The following is a 6,660-nucleotide window of genomic DNA, read 5'->3' on the forward strand; positions in this document are numbered from 1 at the left end:
ATTAATTAATTTTTTAATTATATTGTTATTATAAAGTTTAAATATTAAACTTTAAATTCTAATTTTTAGTTTAAATTTTGAATTTTAATTTAAACTCTAAATTCAATTTCTAAAATTAGAGAATTAAAAAATAATTTTACAATCTAACTTTTTATTGCTAGCTAATTAGTGACAAAATAAATAAATTTTACTTATCTTTTAGTATTTTTAATGTATGTGAATAATTAAAAGATAAAAAATTAGAAGCCAATCCAAAAATTTTATTCTTAAATCTTTTAAGTAAGCAGATCATATGTAAACATTAGTTAATTAAAAAGATTTAATGAAATCTTTTTTTTATTTTTTAGTAGTTTATATAACGTAAGTAAAATTTATTATTTTTTGTCATTAATTAACTAGTAATATTTAAAGTGTGGACTTAAAATGTATTATTAAATTACTAGACTAAAAAAATTAGACTGATATATAAAAATACCGATTAAAAAAATAAAGAATTGGATTGTAAAATTACTTTTTAATCTTCTAATTTTGGAGATTGAATTTAGAGTTTAAATTAAAATTCAGAATTTAAATTAGAAATCAGAATATAAAGTTTAATATTTAAACTTTATAATAGCAATATAATTAAAAAAATTGACGAACTCAAAAAATAAAAAATAAAAATATAACATTAATATCTCAAACTGTCAATATTATACTTGCTACAACGAGTACGAAGAAGGATGTTGAAATATATCACTAATTTCGAATGATAGAGGATGTTAGGAGTGAATCGAATCTATTAGATTCGAATTATCATGGACGCAAGTTGTGTGTAAATCAAATCCATTAAATTTGATTTATAATGAGCATCAATATCAATAAATCGAAACTTGTACATACGATTTACGACACATTATAATAAATCAAATTTATTCCATTCGATTTATTACGTACTAGAGTAAATCAACTTTATTTCATTCGATTTACATGAAATGACCTAAATCGAGCTTAATAGCTTCGATTTACATAAAATAAACTTTAAATTCAGGCATGCATGAAAGGTATTTGGTTGTAGGATATTCATATAATATTAGTTTGCATTTCATTTCTTTACGTGAATTACCCTTGACATTATATTTGTAAGACCCAGAATCTTTGAAAAGTCTTATTATGATCAAGTCTCAAATCATACAGTTATTTATAGCCTTAATTTCATAGATTATTTTATTAAAGATAATTAAGGCAAGTTTTGATTTATTGGACTTGAGATAAGTTATGATTATTATCCAATTCTATAATTATTGGATTATTTTCTATATTTAAATTATAAAGTTGATAGTTATGAAATAATAAGGATTTTATATGATATGGACTAAATAATCAATATTTTAATATATTGATATTGCTATTTTGGAAAAATAGAGAAATTAATTATATTATTTCTAAATTTTGGATTTGGACATTTTATTGAAAATAAAGTGTGAAAGTGATGAACAAATAGTATTTTCTATATATAATTAGTGTTGGATTTAATTGAGTTTCAATTACTATATTATCCCTACTTTTATTTGAAATTACTAAATTACCCCTAGCCTAACACAAACCCTAGTCTTCAAAATGAGAAACCCTAATTTCCAAGCATAGCAGCCGCCACCCTTTCTTCTTCCCTTCAGCAAACCTGCAACCCAATGAAGGAAATAGAAACAGAAAATCAGAGGTGAACTGAGACTGAGTCGCGAGAGAAGGGAGGAGGAGAGGAAGGGGATTCGCGCCGGCGTGCTGGGCTCCGCCGCCGCCGTCGCGTCGTCGCTGTCACTGAAGCTTCGCGCCGCTGTCCAACCGCCGTGCCTCGCCGACAGTTGCTGCTCATCCTCATCGCGAACAGAGGAAACGCGAGACCGAGAGGGAGAGTCGCGCGGAGAGGGACTCGCCGCTCCTTCCCACCGCCGTCGAGCTGCCCTTGATGACGTGTGTCACCGCAGTTGAGGGTGTCGCCACCACCAAACCCGGGCCGAAGATGCTTCCACTGAACGCGAGAGGAAGAAGAGCGATGAGGCAGAGCGCGTCCTCGCCGGAGCTCTTGAGCGCCGCCGTCGTTCGTGCCTCCTCCCGCCGCCAAATCTGCTCCCACTTCTGGGTTCTGGAATCTGACCCGGACGCCGCTGCCACCATCCGAGCTCGCCGCTGCTGATGATGGTAAGCCCAAACCGCCGCCGGAAAAAGGTTCTGGCCGCCGCAGGAGTCACTGTCAAAGGGGGACGCTGTGCCTCTGTGTTTCTGACCGCCGGAGATGGTTCTATGACTTCCGGGATCACCGCTGAAGCTCCAAGCAGAGTTTCTGCCACTTGAGACCTTGCTGCCGTCGCCGGAAATGTTTGCCGGTAAGGGTTTCATTTGAGGTTTCTGCCTTTTTGGTTTTCGAGATGGTTCTGATGCTGTGCGATTTTTCTAGTTGACCCACCAGAGTTTCTGGCCGCCGCCGGAGCTGTTGCTGCCGCCGGTTCGAAATCGCAATTGCTTCGTTTCGCTAGTTCAGTAAGTATTTATGTTTCGGAAAGCCTCGCGTTAGTATTCTGTTGTGTTCGGTTAATGAATATGAGTGTTGATAACGTGGGGTCGAGTCCTGATTATTGTATGTTGCGAGTAGTGTTGCTATGGTTATTGCGAACGTGACTGGGAGCTGAGGTTTTGGTTGCCGTCAGTTTGGGATGAGGCGGAAAGGACTCTATGAGACGTTTGGATTATGGAATTGCGTTTTGAGGTAGGGGCGCTTTCCAAAAACTATATTTTATGTATTGGAATTATTACATATGGATACTGATGTGAGATATTGTGTATTTAGTGATTGTATCTGCCTTATGTATTATTTGATTGACTCGAATGATTATGGATGTTGGTTTGGCTGAATTGTTGTGCGGCTTGTGAAATGTAATGTTTGAAGTTGATTCTTTAAATATTTGAATCCGGGTTTAATTCGTTGAGGATTGATTTGATTTGAGTTAATTATTTTGATGATTTGAAAAGTCGAATGCACTTTTGAATTCAGCCTGGTTTATTTTAATTGATTTGGTTTTGGACCAGTGTTTTGGTTATTGAACCGTTTCTTTAAAGTTTTGGAAATGAGTTAAAACGCTTAATATTGAGTTGATTTTGAAATGGTTTCCTTGAGATACGCCACTGAGGCAGTTGTTGGATTTAGCTTGCTTTGAATTGATTTCTGGTTTTGAGCTGTTGAAAAGGATTGAGAAATGGTTTAGTTGGGACCCGAACCGGGTGGCAAAAGTCCAAGTTTTAGGGGAGGTGCTGTCGAAATTTCTACAAAATCCTATACTTGTTTGTAAAGTTATTTAAAAAGGGTTGGATTTGAGAAATTGTATTACTTGATCTATTAAAAGGATATTTATGTTTTCAAGCTTAATTTATTTGATGAACCTTATACGTTGAGTTCGGCTTATTTAGAACTGAACTATTTTTACCGTTTGAATCTTTGAAAGAAAGAATGACGCCCTAATATTGATTTCAATATAAAAAGGAGCTTTTAGTGAATTTAAAGGAATGTAGACTTTTGATTGATTAATCAAGGCTGAGGCATTTTGGAAGAGTTAGAAAAATGGGTTCTAAAAAGAAACCTGAAAGTGGTTTGATTCAAATGAACCGGTTCCGTTTCAAATGAGTTGATTTTTGGACCGGGTTGGAACTTGTGATTTTGTATGGCCGGTTTTATAGTAAATTCAGTTTTATTTACTTGAACCGAGAATTTATGATTTTAAGAGTTTCAATGAATTTTAAGGAATTTATATAAGTTGACCTTCCCTAAAGACTTGGGACTCTGCCGAGAAACTTTTGTTATAAAATCCCATTGTTGGATGGGTGATTTTGAATGCTTTGAAATAAATCCTTAACTTACCATGGTTTGGAAGTTTGGAAAGAGAATGCCGAGAGTGGCTCTGTTTTAAAAAGGAGACTTACTTTGAGTAAATTTGGCTTATGAGCCTGAGATGATTTGAGAAATGAGATCTTTAAAGCCAAGGCTGAAAAGAGTTAAAAATTTGATTTCAAAGTGAAATGGCTTGAGAAAAGTGAGTTATGGCTTAAATGCCGGTTTTATGAATTTGATGATGTTGAATGATGGAAGTACTGTTTTTGTTATGGGCCAGAATGGCTGTGTATGGTTATGAATATTGGCTGGTTCTAGAATTGAACTGTGAGCCGGAATGGCTGTGTGTGATATTGACTTATGGCTGATTGCCGAATGAGTTATAAGCCGTATGGCTGGCTATGAATTATGAATTTAAGCCGAAGGACTGTATTTATTGATAAATTGGTTGGTTCTGAATTGAACCATGAGCCGGATGGCTGAGATGGATGGTGATCCATGATTGAATATAAATGCATGTATGCAATTGAATGATTTGTGGATTTAAGCCGAATGGCTGAGATGAAAGTTGTAAGCGAGTATGCTTGTGTTTTCTCTCTGTTGTAAGGGTGACAGGGCACCGATACCCTCTAATGGCGACAGGGCGCAGATACCCTCTAATGGCGACAGGGCGCAGATACCCTCTAATGGCGACAGGGCGCAAATACCCTCTAATGATAATAATGCGCAACAGAGAGACTGTGTCCGGGTTAGCTACCGGACACGTCGGGTTGGCTTGGTAACCGACAGATGATATCATCAGCCACTAGGGACAGACATGCATCATATGCATCTATGTGACATTGTTTGGGTGTGCATATTATACTTGGTTTGCCTATGTGATTACTTGTGATTACCTGCTACTTGTTCTACTTGCTGTAACTGTTTGTTTGTGCTTGAACTTTCTATCTGTGTTTGCAACTGGGACTCTGTTGGTTTGTGGTGGTTGGTTGTTGGATTGGATTGTTTGGGCCTAGGGCCATGATTGAATTGAGATGGACCGATGGTTGATTCCGGTCTTATGTTTCTGGTTTGGAAAATTATGAAGGGCTATTTTGGTTCAGTATAGATAAACCTTTTTGAAAGGCTTTTGATGTTTTGAGAATTAAATGGTTCCTCTTTCAGAAAAGATTTCCGACTTTACTTTTTGTAAACTGTTGTTTTTGAAAAGAGGCATAGGACGGTTATTAATCACTGGTACGGTTTATCTTCATGTATCCTATTACAGTAATTCCCAAAAACCCTCTACTGAGAACCCTTTCGAGGATGATGTTCTCACCCCTTACATTTTTCCCCTTTCAGGATATGGGCGCAGAAGTTACGAAGAATTTATTTAGTTATTGTTGTGATGTTCTGTATTGCTTTGGATTATTAATTATTGTACCCTCGCCTTTATCTTGATATATTCTATAAGAGGGATAGGAATTGTATTGGTTAATGTCTGTAATATTATTTATATATATACGTATGTATATATATGGATGTACTCTTTATGAGTTTCTGTAAGTTGTATGGTATGTATGGATGTTCGTTGTATAGCAAAGGTGTTTTTTTTGGAAGCGGTATTGCGGTTTAAAGTTTAAAACAGGCTCATATTTTAATATTAAATAGTATAAGTGTCGTCGTAATGTCCGAGCTATCAGAGTTGCGCAGCCGGAAGCGTGAGCTTTGGTAGTTAGGGTGTTACATTATGGTATCAGAGCGGTTCTTCCTGTAGAGCCTGAGGAATGGACTTACTATGCTTCAATTGCATACTCTGAGCGCTTGTCATGCATTAGGTCTTGTCGAATGACGAGAATTAGAGCTTTATGCACATGACGGTCTATTGATTAACGCTGTTAGTCTTACATTGCATAATTCTTGGTATTAAGTTTGGCCGGCTTAATACTAGTGACTTGTGTATATGAAAGCACTAATGGGTTATCATAGATGAAATACGAGTTTCGAGTAAAGCCAATCGCGGGTTTTGGGAACGTTAGAAACTATTTTCTCGAGGCTATTCAGTTGTGTGTTTTGGATTTTGTTCGAGTCGACCTGTTCTTTCATAGCCTAACTTGAAGTTCTTGTTTGCTACTTCCCTTGAAAAGTAGTTTGATGTTTCTACTCTATTCCTTTATTCATATGCATTCTTGTTTGATCCTAAGTGCATATGCTTGTTTGAGGTCCTTGTTGTATCTATCTTTCTCTGTATGAGTTCCTTTTTGATTCACGTATCCTTTGATATAGCATTGAACTTGTCTTAATGCACTGTGCCTTTTTGAGTCCGGATTCCGAGTCCATTCTTATAGAAATTGTTGATTCAGTTTTTCTCTTACTTGATAGTGATTACGGCCAATTTTGAGATTTTATAAATTGCTGTTGATTAGATATATACTTTTCTATATATGAGACTTTGAAATTATTTATACAGTTTAACAACTATTTCTTGCTAATATCTTGCTTGTACTTTTACTGGTTTACACAATTGCACTTACTTTAAAAGTAAATTTGACTTTCTAGTAATTTTACTATAGTTCCAATGGACATCTTTAATTGATTGTGTGTTTGGATATTTTTCGAAATTTTGGAAAGGAAAGCTTTTTCACTTTTATCCCAGTTGAGTCTCATTTGATAAGCTTTACTTAACTTATTTTGAATTGAGTTTGATTTAGCATGCTATATGATTTATGCCCTTGTTGTTCTTTTGAAGATGTTGGACTCATAGCTTTCTTCTTATGAACGGACTCATTCTCTATTAAACCTTCCATCCCTATGAATGTCAT

The 6,660-nt window shown here is 35.7% G+C and overlaps 1 long non-coding RNA gene across 1 annotated transcript; it reads left to right on the forward strand.

Moving 5' to 3' along the window:
- Nucleotides 1-1,615: 1,615 nt before the first annotated feature.
- Nucleotides 1,616-6,344, forward strand: LOC130948815 (uncharacterized). Its single transcript, XR_009073273.1, has 4 exons — nucleotides 1,616-2,363; nucleotides 2,435-2,517; nucleotides 2,630-2,743; nucleotides 5,201-6,344. It is a non-coding gene; the product is annotated as an uncharacterized LOC130948815 (long non-coding RNA).
- The last annotated feature ends 316 nt before the right edge of the window (nucleotides 6,345-6,660 follow it).

Source organism: Arachis stenosperma, chromosome 9 (genome assembly GCF_014773155.1).
Source record: "Arachis stenosperma cultivar V10309 chromosome 9, arast.V10309.gnm1.PFL2, whole genome shotgun sequence".
Classification (NCBI taxonomy): Eukaryota; Viridiplantae; Streptophyta; class Magnoliopsida; order Fabales; family Fabaceae; genus Arachis; species Arachis stenosperma.